The 12,649-nt window shown below is 45.6% G+C and overlaps 1 protein-coding gene across 7 annotated transcripts in view; it reads right to left on the bottom strand.

Annotated features, from left to right (window-relative positions):
* The window catches only part of LOC144174969 (cell adhesion molecule Dscam1-like), a 550,580-nt gene that overhangs the window by 18,311 nt on the left and 519,620 nt on the right, over positions 1-12,649 (bottom strand). The gene's annotated exons all lie outside the window — the stretch shown is intronic.

Here is a 12,649-nt window from a genome sequence, read left to right as displayed (position 1 = left end):
CAATCGAAGATGAGGCGCAGTTGCAAGTTCCACTTTAAATTACTCATCACAAACGATATAGCACAATAAGATTCATCTCGATTAAACCAATTTATGGTTTAACGGTATTATCACAGGAAAGTACGGCAAGTTGTTATTCATTATCAGGTCGATTTTCAATGGTAAATACATTATTTCACGAGTACCCGCAAAATAGTGGTTGAGAAGCTGCAAACGGTTCTACAAGAAACTGAACCCGCTCAAACGTTTTGACATTAAGCCGGAATCAGCTTGTTTGCTTCCATTTATCTTTCTCACTAAAAAAATATTTACTCATAACATGTGTGCAATGTTTCACGCCCGTCTGTGGCTGTCATAAACCGACCCGTAAAATTATGATGCTTTAATAAAAATCGAAAGTAAAGACGGAAGAAATGAGAAAAGACCGATAGCCCACCCCTTCAAGCTACATTATTTTGCATTAGCTTGTGTGGAAAGGAGGGCGAAGAAAAAAAACGTTATCTTTAATGATATACATGAAATTCCCGTTAAGACGAACTTGAATGGACCGTTGAACTTTGTTTGTATTATCAGAAATTCATACTACACGGACGTTTTTTTTTTTTTTTTTTGTGCACGTTACAAGAGAGCATTGTTTGTTTTCACCGTGAAATTCATCTTTACTTGGTCCGTCTTAACGAGAGTCTACTGTATCTTGGAAACCGCTGGCGTTAGCGGGACTATTTTCTTCGACACGCTTTGCTAAACATCTACATAGGAAAAGAGTTGTTCGGAAGAAGAAAACACAGAAAGCACACAGGATAAGGCGGCTCCCAAATGATTTTTATTGCGAACGATCCTCGTTTATTTGCACTTGTGGCAGTCAACATTAATTATTATTGCTAAGCATCATACATGTAGACCATACTGGCCAGGTAAAGAAAATCTTACGATAAAACTAGAATAATAAATAATTGGCGGTCCACGCTCGAACAAAACAGTAATTATTGGCAATCCGATTTTGGCCGTTACGACAAGAAAAATAACAAAGCAAAAAAAGAAAATACGCTTCAAAGGGAGCGTTGGAGCTTCCACAGAGAAGTTTTTATGGAGCGAAAAAAAAAAACACAAGCACGCATGTACGCTCGTATTCACCTGGATATTACCCTCTCGGAATAATTAACTATACGTTGCGCAAGGGCAGACGTTTTCCAAGAGCTTGCAGGTTGTTCGAACGCCGCAAACTATGGCTATAATTAATGAATTTCCGAATCAGTGGCCGTGTTATTGCCTCTCGTGTCGCAGTACAGTACAGCGAAGCAAACGCGCGTATCAAGTGTCTCAGGCGTGCAGCTAATGTGCTCTTATTATTGTAGGGGCAGGTAATAAGCGGTCTTAACAAGAGCAAGGAAACCGCGTATATTGCACGTTTGCAGTTTCTAATGACAATTATCGCGCAACGTAACGAGCCGCTCAGTTTCCAAAGCAAAATCAAAAACAAGGAGGGAGCTCAGTAATGAGCCCCCTCGGCACGTTAACGTGACCGAGAGGCTGGAAATGAAACCTTATTTCTGTGAGTATTCCATAATAAGATCTTACTGCGTAAGCCTGCTGTTTTCAGAAAAGAACATTGTTCTTAATATGCAGGTATTTGTGCACGAAGCCTCTACAAACAGTGAATTTACAGGTGATGTACTTCGTGATGGGCTTCTGCGCCTATGACTGGGTCAGCATACTACCCCAACTATTGCTACTTCTTTCACGTTTAGACGCATTGCTTGCATACATTCCCTCGATGCCACTACATTATCGCATTGCAATTTCTTGTACGAAGCTAAAAAAAATATGACACTACAATCACAGAATATTGTGTTAAAGCTGATTTTCTTGGGTCAAATTAGCCATTTTCTAGCCTTTAGTGAGACATTGAGAGTCCACTGTTTGACTGTAGGGATGCTAGTGGAAGGATTTTTCCCCAGAGCAGCTTACGTCTGTTTCATTCAACGTTACACATCTGATATTTCGAAACTATCTCATTGTTATGTGCATTTTGCTTGCGTTCTATTTTTGAACTCGTTTATTTTCAGACGCCAATTTAATGCCTAGCGTTAAGGGCCCCATGTCGCGAAAATACGGCATCGTCGGTGGACTGGACCATGAGCGAAAAATAGGCGTGAGAAAAAAAAATTGGACGCGTATCTGCTCCTTTCGTTGCAAATGTCGACGAAAGACGATAGCCTTTATCGACTTTTGCCAAGTAAATGCCTCCCTTCGCCCTCCCGCTCACCTCTCATGTTGTTCTTCTTGCGTCGCGCTCCTCCAAAGGTAAAGACACCAAATGTTTGCGTAAATCATTTTAAATTTACCGCGTTCTACTGCTCCAGGCCGGGTGTCCCGATGCCAACGCTGCCGTACGGCGGAGACGCGCGTGAATTGAGGCGCACTACTTCAATGCTTATAGTACCGCGTTTCCCTAGTCCATGTGCGTTCCAAGCAGAACGTGGAGCCTATCTAGTGGAACCTTTCGTAACTGTTGCAGCTTCATTTCTTAAAATGCCGCCAGAAGCTATAGTGGCTCGGACGACAGCAGGCGACGGCGGAGTGAATTTTTTTTTTCTGCAGTGGATGTAGTATTTCATTTCGCAAAAATCAACGATCTATGATTTTTTTATAAAAGACCAGTCCAGATATTAATTCTTTATTAATTTTTTGTCTTATATTTTCGTAATGTCTTGTTTTTCTTCAACAATGATGACAAGTGTAAGCATTACACCGGACCAAGACGGGTAGATTGAGCTGTGACTATATAAGACTAATGCGCAGGCCTTGTTTTACTTTGGCCGGGTGGCTGAATCGAGTCACAGACAGACAGACAGACAGAAAGACAAACAGACACACAGACAGACCAAAATTTCCGGGTTTAAGTAGCCCAAGAAAGACTATCGTCTTTAAAAATACTTTAACGGCTCCTTGCCGCTCCCACGGAAACCTCCTCAATCGTACGGCGTTGCCCCAACAGAAGGAACGGACCGGTCGGAAATGTTTCGAGCGATGCGAACAGTGGCCGATAATGTACCATGCACAGCACCCAAACGGGCCCTATATAGGTTTGCGAAGGCAATAAGGCCTAGAGCTTTCGCTCTTTACTCGTGCATCAAAGCCATGTAGATGCTATGAGCTGATAAGCTCGGAAAGAGGGCCCTTGCGCTCCGGGGTACGGCCGGACACATCCACTCGGCGATACGACACGCTTTTTTTAGCAGCCGACGCCCATGCTCCGCCTGCTACTGGCTGCGCGGCACTGCTTTTCGCGTCGGCCGTGCTAGCATCGGCACGTCATTCCTAGATCAGAGGAAACGAGCGTTTGAAGGATAGATAGAAGGGCTCAAACACATCATGATAGCTCATGACAATTTCAACCAACAACAAGATTTTCACCAACGACTAGCGGCTCGCTTGCGTCTCTTGCACGCGGCGCTGTCCCGGCGAACAGGTGCCTCCGAGGTCGGGTCGCGCAGAAAAGGCTTAGTATTGCCGTAGTTACTCGGTCAAGGCTTTATTAAGCCACGTCGAAGACGATCGCCAGCGCAATCTTTCACGGCTCTACCACCCCTTTCACGCATTTGTAAAGTGATTTTCAGTAGTCGTCTTGCTTTACCGGGCGGCGACAAGTTTTAGCGCTGCTTCGGTACGTGTGCCGCTTCGTGCACGCTCCTTGCCCACCGTCAGGCAGCTGCCTCGGGCGGTCGCACGCGTAGTTTCCGCCAGCAGAAGACGCTCCGTGCTTTCACATGCTATTCACATCTTGTATACGGCGCGCTATATCAACAAACTGTACTAAGCTCGCATGAAAGATGGCGGCGATTGACGTACGCCTCCCTACAAACATACGCCGTGCCTTGTGTCGCTCGCACTGATGGCAGCCCGAACCGCCGATTCAGCAGGGAAGCCACCGGTAGTTTCGGCGGCGCCTGAAACCTCCGACGGCTTCACCCAGAGCCGGGAACACTGATTGGCTGCCGAATTTAAGGAAATCCGCCAATAGCGTCGCAGTAGTTTTCAGCACCAGCTGAGTCATACAGGCTACGACCCGCGTATACGTCTTATGCTCCCGTGAACGGTGACGAGAGTTAACATGTAAACAAGGAAAAAAAAAAAGAACACCTCATCTAGCGATAGCGCGCTTGAAATCGCGACCTCTTTATGACCTTTTCAAAAGCGAGGCTCAAGCATCCTCCATTTTTTTTTTTTTCATTTTACGGCTCATATCTCATTCCTATAGAAATGACTACCCTTTTTGCTAGTAGGCATGCACAAATACGCAAGAGCGATTTGCAGTACGTCCATGACTCCGGCAATGAAAGGTTATTGACACACGGCCAGCAAAGTGTGCTGCGATTTCTCCACTGCTGGAAATGATTTCCAATTAGGTTGAAATCGACGGCCAGGCTTGACTGAGCCCGTGCTTCCCAGCACCGGTAGCTTTGAGTATACAGTGGTATTTTAATGACTGCTTTTCGTGAACTTCTAAAATGTTCTGAAGAGTTCTCTTGCGAACTTAATGCCTATATCAAAGTCTGGGTTCGCGCTGAATACAAATAAAAAAAATAGCTCCACCAGTTAACACGCCAAAACAGTCTTCATGCGGAGTCTAATTCGCAGAAAATACCGCTGAACTGCTTGCAGCAATTTCTACAGAGATATCCCGTTGACTGATATTAAATGTAAAGACGGGCAGAGTGCGCAATAACAGCTTTAGAAAACGGTTCCTTCAAGTTCCCCACACGAGCAACAAAAGCCAGGAAAAAAATGTTAGAAGTTTTCATGCAGATTTGTTGCATAAATGCGAAAGCACACCTTGTTTTTTTTTTTTTTTTTTCACTTGCGCCACAAACTGTCTTCTTTAGCGTGTGTGCATCACACTCAACGTAAATCCATGCGTCTGGATCGCTTTGGTGTTGGTCTGCTCCAATTTGCACAGCGACACATCAGTGCGAGCAGCAGTGCGATCCGCGCCTCTTTCACACTGTCCTGGCCCGCCCACGCCTCCTCTTCATCAGTTTCCTTCTACGTCTGTCGCCCTTTCCCCGTGTCGGCGCTGCGCTCTTTTCTCGCGTTGTTGCTGATTGCGGAGGCCGCGCGCATTTCTTGAAGAAAAGACCCCCTCGTCAAGCCAGGCACCGCCGCTCTGCCGTGCTTCCCCAATGTGCAGGCGTGGTGAGTCCTGATGTCACTCGCCCTCTTTCCTCGTCCTCGTTCGACTTTTTTCCGCTGTACTACCGTTACTTCGTCCACCTGTGGGAGCTTGCGGTGTACTCTTGTGTGTTTTTCCGCGTTCGTTCACTCTTGCTTCAGAGCACGCGCTCATATTTCTTCTGGCCAATACTGCTAGAGTACGTGCGCAATTTAAGTTAGTCTCTGAGACACATTCTGTGTGGCAAAGGCGCGCGAAACGGCTGCACGAGCAGAAGGCGAACACGATTATAGTGGTTAGCGGTCCGTTCGTTGGTCAATTCCCTGCTTCGACAATGACGAAGGTGGCGGTCACGATGATTGTTTTGACCGCTGCCTGTACACGCGTAGCGAGAAACAGCCGCAATTGTGGTGTTTAACACCTGGTTCATGAATCCCCTGCGCCGAAGAAGACGAGCACGACGACGAAAACGACGCTTGTTTGTGCCTGCTGGTTGGCCAATGAACTCAGTGAGCGGTCAGACGAAGCATACCGTGTTATTCCGACTAGGCCATGGCGTAAACACTCGAACATAGAAAATAATATTTTCAGGTCACCAAGTTTTTAGAACGACCTGAAACAGTTAGCGGCGGAATTCTGCAGCATTGGCTCTTGTTACCAAACTAAACAATTACTGGATGCATATAATAAAATACAATATGGAAAAACTTATTAAACAATCATATCTAACGCGAGTTTTCATGGCATCAATAAATTCGCCCTCGTAATATCTTGTCAAAATCTTAAACCAATAAAAGCCTACCTTCTGGTTCTTGCGTAGTCACCAGTGTTTCACAGAAAAGCAAGCTTTCGCCGCTGTACGAACCGGCGAATACACTATTTTAATACATAATTCCCTGAATACACTCTAGAACTTGGGCAATACGGCAGTTCTTCCAGACATAATGCTTGCAAGGAGAACAAGAAGGCAAAAAAGGCTGGCCTCCAGAAAGAGAGCGGCTGCTGCTGAAATATTAACGATTGTCTCCCTCTCAGCATTTCTCGACTCAAGGAGGCGATGCGCTTCACGTTTATTTTATTCAAGAAAAATGCTCGGAAGAGGAGGGGGAGGAATAATAACGAATAACGAAATGCGTATGTACTTGGGAAAGATGACAAAAAAACGCAATGTGAAAAGAGAGAATGCGCCATTCCAAAACAAATGCCACCCACGCATGTCAAGTGCAGGTGCATCGATGGGCGTGGACCGAACTGCTCTTGTTCGTACTAATATTAGCGCGCGAGGAATTTGACTGCAGACTCACTTGGCATTCTTTGCTTTGGACGCAGCATATTTTCCGATGCGTGCACAGCGGCTGTTGCTAGGGGGACAGAAACGACTTCAGCGCGAAAAGAAATGCTCTGGCTAAACGCGCTGCCCCAGATGGCGCCCGTCTGCATATTTTAACGAGTATGAACACAGGCAGCGTAAAATGCTGGCAGTGTTCGCCCAACCATAAGTGTAATCGTAAAATAAGGAACGCAGGTATGCGATGAAGTGATATCGTGTGTTTAGCATAACGCTAACCAAGATGTACTTCTTCAGCTTATCACCAAAGCCGGTATTATTCTTCGATATGCGGAACTAGTTTGAAACAGACACCACCCTGCGACAATAGCACTCAACCTTGAAGGACGCTCGCGATAAGCCAGCACTAACGCTTTGTGAGCGTTTTATCCTGAACATAACATCTTCGAGATTGATTTGAATTATTGCGCAAGTTCCAAAACTAATTAATCGGGGGCTTAACTCATACTTGTTGGAGATATACAGGGTGGTCAAAATTAAGTCGACAGATTCTTTTTTTTTTTTAATTAGACGATTAGATGGACGTGAAGACCACCTCTAGAGTGAGGTTAGGCGCCAAGGGGGACACAGAATTAGGTGGTAGTTATCGATGTCGGTGGCTTAAGTAACTAAAATGAAATAATTAACTTTTTAGTGGCTGCGTTAAGGAGGCGTCTTTGTATTGAAAGGTTAGACGCAATCCTCTTTCTACGCAGTTTCATTTCGTAGAATCCTTCCAGCGCATCCGTACTCCGAGATATCTAACTGCAAAGTTTAATTGCCGTTCTCATGATTACGCATGCTACACAATGAATACCGGCGCAAAGCTTCTCCCTTTTGTTCTGGGTTTCGAAAGCGGTTCCGAGTACTGCAAATTGCGATAACGCCAGCCAAGACTGAAAGGGTGCCAGTTATCACTTTTTCCTATGCATCCACACCACTGTCAAACTAAAAAGCGCACACACCAGTACGTCACAGAAGGGAGGAGCTTTGCGCCGGTCATCACTGTCTTGCATGCATGCGTAATCGTGCGAACGGCCATTAAACTTCACAGTTCGGTATCTCGGAGGGCGGATGCGCTAGAAGAATTCTGCCAAATGAAACTACGTGGAAACACGAATGTGTATAATTTTTAAATACAATCATGCCTGCTTACTGCAGACACTAAAAAGCTAATTATTCAATTTTAGGTAATTAGGCCACTGACATCAACAGTCACCACCTTATTCTGTGTTCCCCTGGGCACATAACCTCACTGTAGAGGTGGCCTTTACGGACATCAAAGCGTCTAATATATATATATATATAAAAACTGTTGACTAAAGTTTGATCAACCTGTGTAAAGTATTTCATTATGACACGGAAATTGAGCGTAAATATTCTGAGTAAAATAAAACAACTTGAAGTAAACTGAATCGATACGCGGCGTATGCGTAATGTTTCAAGAAGGAACGCTGAAGAGATAGCTTGTATTGCTTGTATGCTTATATTGTATGTTTTGCTTATAATATAGTTTCTTTGCGCGCTTTAATTATTGCAAAAACCTTCACCTGTGACCACCATATCGGTCGAGACATTCAGTAACGACGTTCGCGTTACACCTGCTACGGAGATAACCGAATGCAGATTGTGCCCCCCACAACCCTGTTTTAGGGTATTCGGCTGTCGGCGTCTCTTGTCGTCGTCGTCAGCATCTCATGTAGTCACGGTACTAATAAAACACCGGGACACTAGTCTTATAACGCCTCGCGCTTCAACGTTTTATCTCCGTGATCAAAAACGAGTACTAAGAGAACACACCAGGACATTCCTTTTCCAAGGACTCGCACAAGAACACGTCGTTCTTCAAAAACACGAGCCTTTTACAGCGAAGCTGTATACCTATAACCCCCAAGAGTTTGGTCTCCGTGGGCAAAAACACGAAGGCGTCAAGAATACACTTGTACCCTGCACGCTTCGCTCCTCCCCCAGGTTCCACGTTAGGGGAGATGGCCAGGTTTTTTTTTCTTTCCCTAACTTCCTTACTTTTCCTTACTTTTATTTGTCCGCTTCCCTTTAAGCCTTTAAGCACTGCCGGCCCCTAAGTATGGCTGTACAGGGTAATACCTTCCCGAGTGAATCTTCTACAGGTGGAGCACAGTGAACCTTCCATGCGCACCTGCCTTTCTCGCCATCTTTTCTGCAAACTGGAGAGGCCCCTTCGCTCTATGGCAATGCCGTAGTTCAGTTTCGCCCAATACCCTCGACTGACCAGTCCATGCAGCCATAATTCGAATGATGGCTGCATGGTCTGCTCTACTTCGGTCTACTCTATGGCACCACGCAGTGCAAGCATGACTCTCTAGATTGTGGAGTGCCTCAGAGCAGATCACATTTTCGAATTGCATGGTATGCCCGCTGCTTTCCTTCGCCGAATTTCTTTTTTTTGCCAGAATGGAGTGGCCACTCAAGTGAATTGCGGTGAGGCTGATCTACGGCATTGCCTTAAGTTGTCGGGTGCTATAGTGTTATATCAACCTTTGCACACACAGCAGCATTGACTGTTTTCTGTCTGAATCATAAAAAAAGACAAAAAAGGAGACGTCACAGCGGCTTCCAATCGTTACGCTGCCCCGAGGGCTATAAGCCGACTTCTGAAAGCAGGTTATGAGTCGCTCTTCTCGCCCAACGAGCTGCTTAGCTGTTCGATTAACACTATTTCACGAGACGACTTATATAGAAAATGCAGGTTCTCGCATTCCGGAAAAATATCGCCGCAAAGGACATTATTCAACGTTGTAAGCGTTGGCGGTGTACGCTTTCCCGGACAAAAGTAGAAACCGACAAAACAACAAAGAACATCCCGCAAAATACGTCGCCATTACCTGCTCAGTATGACCTTTAAGGAACTCCCTTCATTGAGTAAGACTAGTCATATGTCGTGAATTTTTTTTAATCCTCAAACGACAGAGCAATTGTCCTCTTCACGTTGCTTAAGAACTGGGCAATTTTTGAGGTGGCGCAAGTTATGCGCTAGTGTTCACGATAAATGCCTGTGTAATCGCATTTTTACTTAACATATATTACTACGCACTCATCTTCAGCTATAGTTTCTATTGCGAAAACTGGCGTTAGCACGAAAGCTTTACTGTTTTCCCGCTACAGACGTATTCAAATTATTACAATACCAATACACGAAAAATATGTTTTTTTTTTATTTTCTTCGCTGACTGCATACTAAAATATCTCAATGCAGTTTGGAACTCCCTGCGTAGTTTTTTAACGTAAATGCCATCGCTGGGCTCGTTACAGTTGCAAGTCTCTGGTGGGGCAAACTGTGTTCCTCTCACAGCTGAAACGTTTACGAATTATATCCCTGTTAGAGCGTATTAACCCTTAATCAGGTGCACTTTCAGGGAGCAAGATCAAATCTTCGCGTTATTACGTCATTAACAACCGCAAAAAGAAAGAAGAAACGCCGTAAAATAACAAGCGTGGCATTGTGGGTGTCGTAAACGAAAAGAAGAATCTCGGCCGCCGAACCAATCTTCATAACAAACGACCGACCGAAATTCGGTGGCGCGGAAAACAAAAGAACGCAGCCGGGATCGTCGAGACGAGGGAAAAAGAAAAACCCTAAGCCACTAAACGGCCGCGTGATATGCGTAAACTGCAGAATATAAATATGCGCCCCAACTTTGCCGTCGACTGTGCACGCAAGCCTTCCTTTCTTTATGCGCTTGCGCTGAATCCCAAATCAGTCGGGAAATTAGCATAACGCAGATTTATAAGACCCGATGTTGATGTATGGAGCTGCTTAAACGGCATGTCTGGGGCAGGCGGAAATGAAAGAGTAAGAGGGAGATGAAAAAAGAACAAAGAAATGTCAGACGAAACAAAGCCTCAGCTGCAGTGGAAGGCCCCGGGGCGTGAAGACGAAGTAAGGAAATGAAAACAGTGGGGCAGACGTGCGAATGTACAAAGCAACGGCCTGATGGAAAGAAATAGCTTTATTGTAGTTATTTTATTTCTCCCCGGTAGTAACGTATTGCGGCTGCAGCGAGGCTCAGCAAGAAAAACTTTTGACTGACTGCTTCGAGAGCCGGGGCGAACGTGAGGGGATGCTAATCTGAGCGCAGCCTTGGAAGGCCGTCAGTGTGCTTTTCGCGTCTGTCCGTGTGTGCGTTTGCAGAGGGCGAGCCTGCGGTGGTGCTTTTATCGGGAAATCGTTTTTGTTCCCGGAACGCAGACGGCCCGGAAAGAACGTTTCCGCCCTTCATTGCTGCGCGCTCGACTCACCGAGGCGTACAAGTGGCGCGAACGCGGACAAAGATGGAGCGCATGCCACCGAATTTACACATAATACCACAGGCGGAGTTGAGAAATTACTTGGCAACTTAAGTCTGCTTACGTGCTTTGAAGGCAAAAGCTTAGCGATTACCAGAGACCTCCTTACTGCTACATCGGGTGCGCGCCTCTTTCTTGGCGTTCTTTTCTCCGTATTGTGATGCGAATTCCTCCAACAGGCAGACTGGCCGCAATTCTCACGGCAGCTGCCCCACAGTTAGATCTCCCCTCCACGTGCACCTGTTTTACTCACGTGCCTTCACGGGCGACTTTCATGAGGTCCACTTTAGACTGATTTTGTTCCATTCCACCAGGGTGCCGGGTTAACCCTGTGGTTACGCACTTGCCCGTTGCTCTGGTGATCCGAGTTCAAACCCCACACAAAACCAACTTATCGTATTGACTCGATTCTAAGCACCCCATTTTTTCCACGATCGTGGTGCCCAAAGTAATGGGCGTGCTTAGATTCGAAAAACCTAATTTACCACCCTCATCTTCCCCCCGCCACTTTTTTTGGCGGCCGTATCTAGACGAGACGGGCGTAAGGAATGTTGTTTTATTTGGCCCACATACAAAAGAAAAAGAAAAATAAGTACCGACAGTGAACCCACCGCCCACGTAGGATACTCAGTCCCCTTGCTACCATTCGAGTCTGTTGTGCCGAAGAACTTCATTAAGGACTCGGCCACAAAATAAACTTGGGCCCACTTCCACGCGTCTGAAATCCACCTTGCGATGGTTGCTTATAAAAAAAGGGGGGGGGGCGAAGTAGGGGGGGGGGGGGCTAAGATTACATGCGAACTTTTTTCCCATTTTATTTTCCGAAAGGGAGGGTGCTTAGAATCTGGGGGTGTTTAGAATCGAAAAAGTATGGTAATTTCACTGTACGGAGGCGGCCATTTTGGTACGTTTTGTGTTGACGTCGACGAAGACGATCACTACAACTAAGGTCACTTTTCGCGTTTGAAGCTTCACCTACGGATTTCGGCTTAATAAAGCTCGGCGCTTCGTAGGTTCCACCATTTGTAAACTTCTGCCGGTGCACTTGCGCCATAAAAAATAAATTTGCTACCCTAAACATGCACCAGAGATGGCAGTGAAAACTTGGGGCCTAAACTCTTATATTGCGGAATGTTTTTTACAAAGTACCTAGAACATGTTCTTTCCTGGTGGGTCTTAAAGTTGCAACTGAACGCCCAACAAAAAAATGCGGGATAAATATTTTAAACCCACGACACGTGGTGGCCTGCTATTCTACCAACACGCGAACGCCTCGTCCGCACGTGGTGGTGCTTACATGTTTCCACTTTCTTTTCTTTTTTAGTTCGTCTCTCTCCGGCGCCGCGTTCTCGAGGATATTTTCGCAGCAACCACTCGATGCATATTTTAAGTTCACAGAACAGTGCAAATATCGGTCATGCGCTTCTCTTGTCTCTTAAATCTGCTGGAGACTGCGTGTGCGCTGAGCAATGCGGGACTGAGTGAACTGCCCCCCAGTGTTAATACTTTATTAAGGTCTTCTCTTTAAATACTTCGTATCACGTTCGCTTACATGGTATGCCCATAGATGGCGCTACTAGTTTTTTCCCGGCGCGCAAAACCTTGTAGAAAAGTTTGAGCCGAATTCTTCGAAACCCTGGGTTACTAGTCAAAGAATAATACATATCAAAATAATTGCTTAAACTAATGCTATTTATGTAATACACTAGTCGATACTCCAAACGGGAATGTCCATAAACTACTCCCTGGCGTCTGAAGCTGTAAAGTGACTTATGGGGGGCATGAAAAGTATTTCAGCTGTGAGGTAAGACATTTCTGAAGGG

Source organism: Haemaphysalis longicornis, unplaced genomic scaffold (assembly GCF_048455015.1).
Source record: "Haemaphysalis longicornis isolate Haplotype H1 unplaced genomic scaffold, Haemaphysalis longicornis Haplotype H1 scaffold_3, whole genome shotgun sequence".
Taxonomy (NCBI): Eukaryota; Metazoa; Arthropoda; class Arachnida; order Ixodida; family Ixodidae; genus Haemaphysalis; species Haemaphysalis longicornis.
The sequence above is the reverse complement of the archived record's forward strand: the minus strand, read 5'-3'. Positions and strand labels throughout refer to the sequence as shown.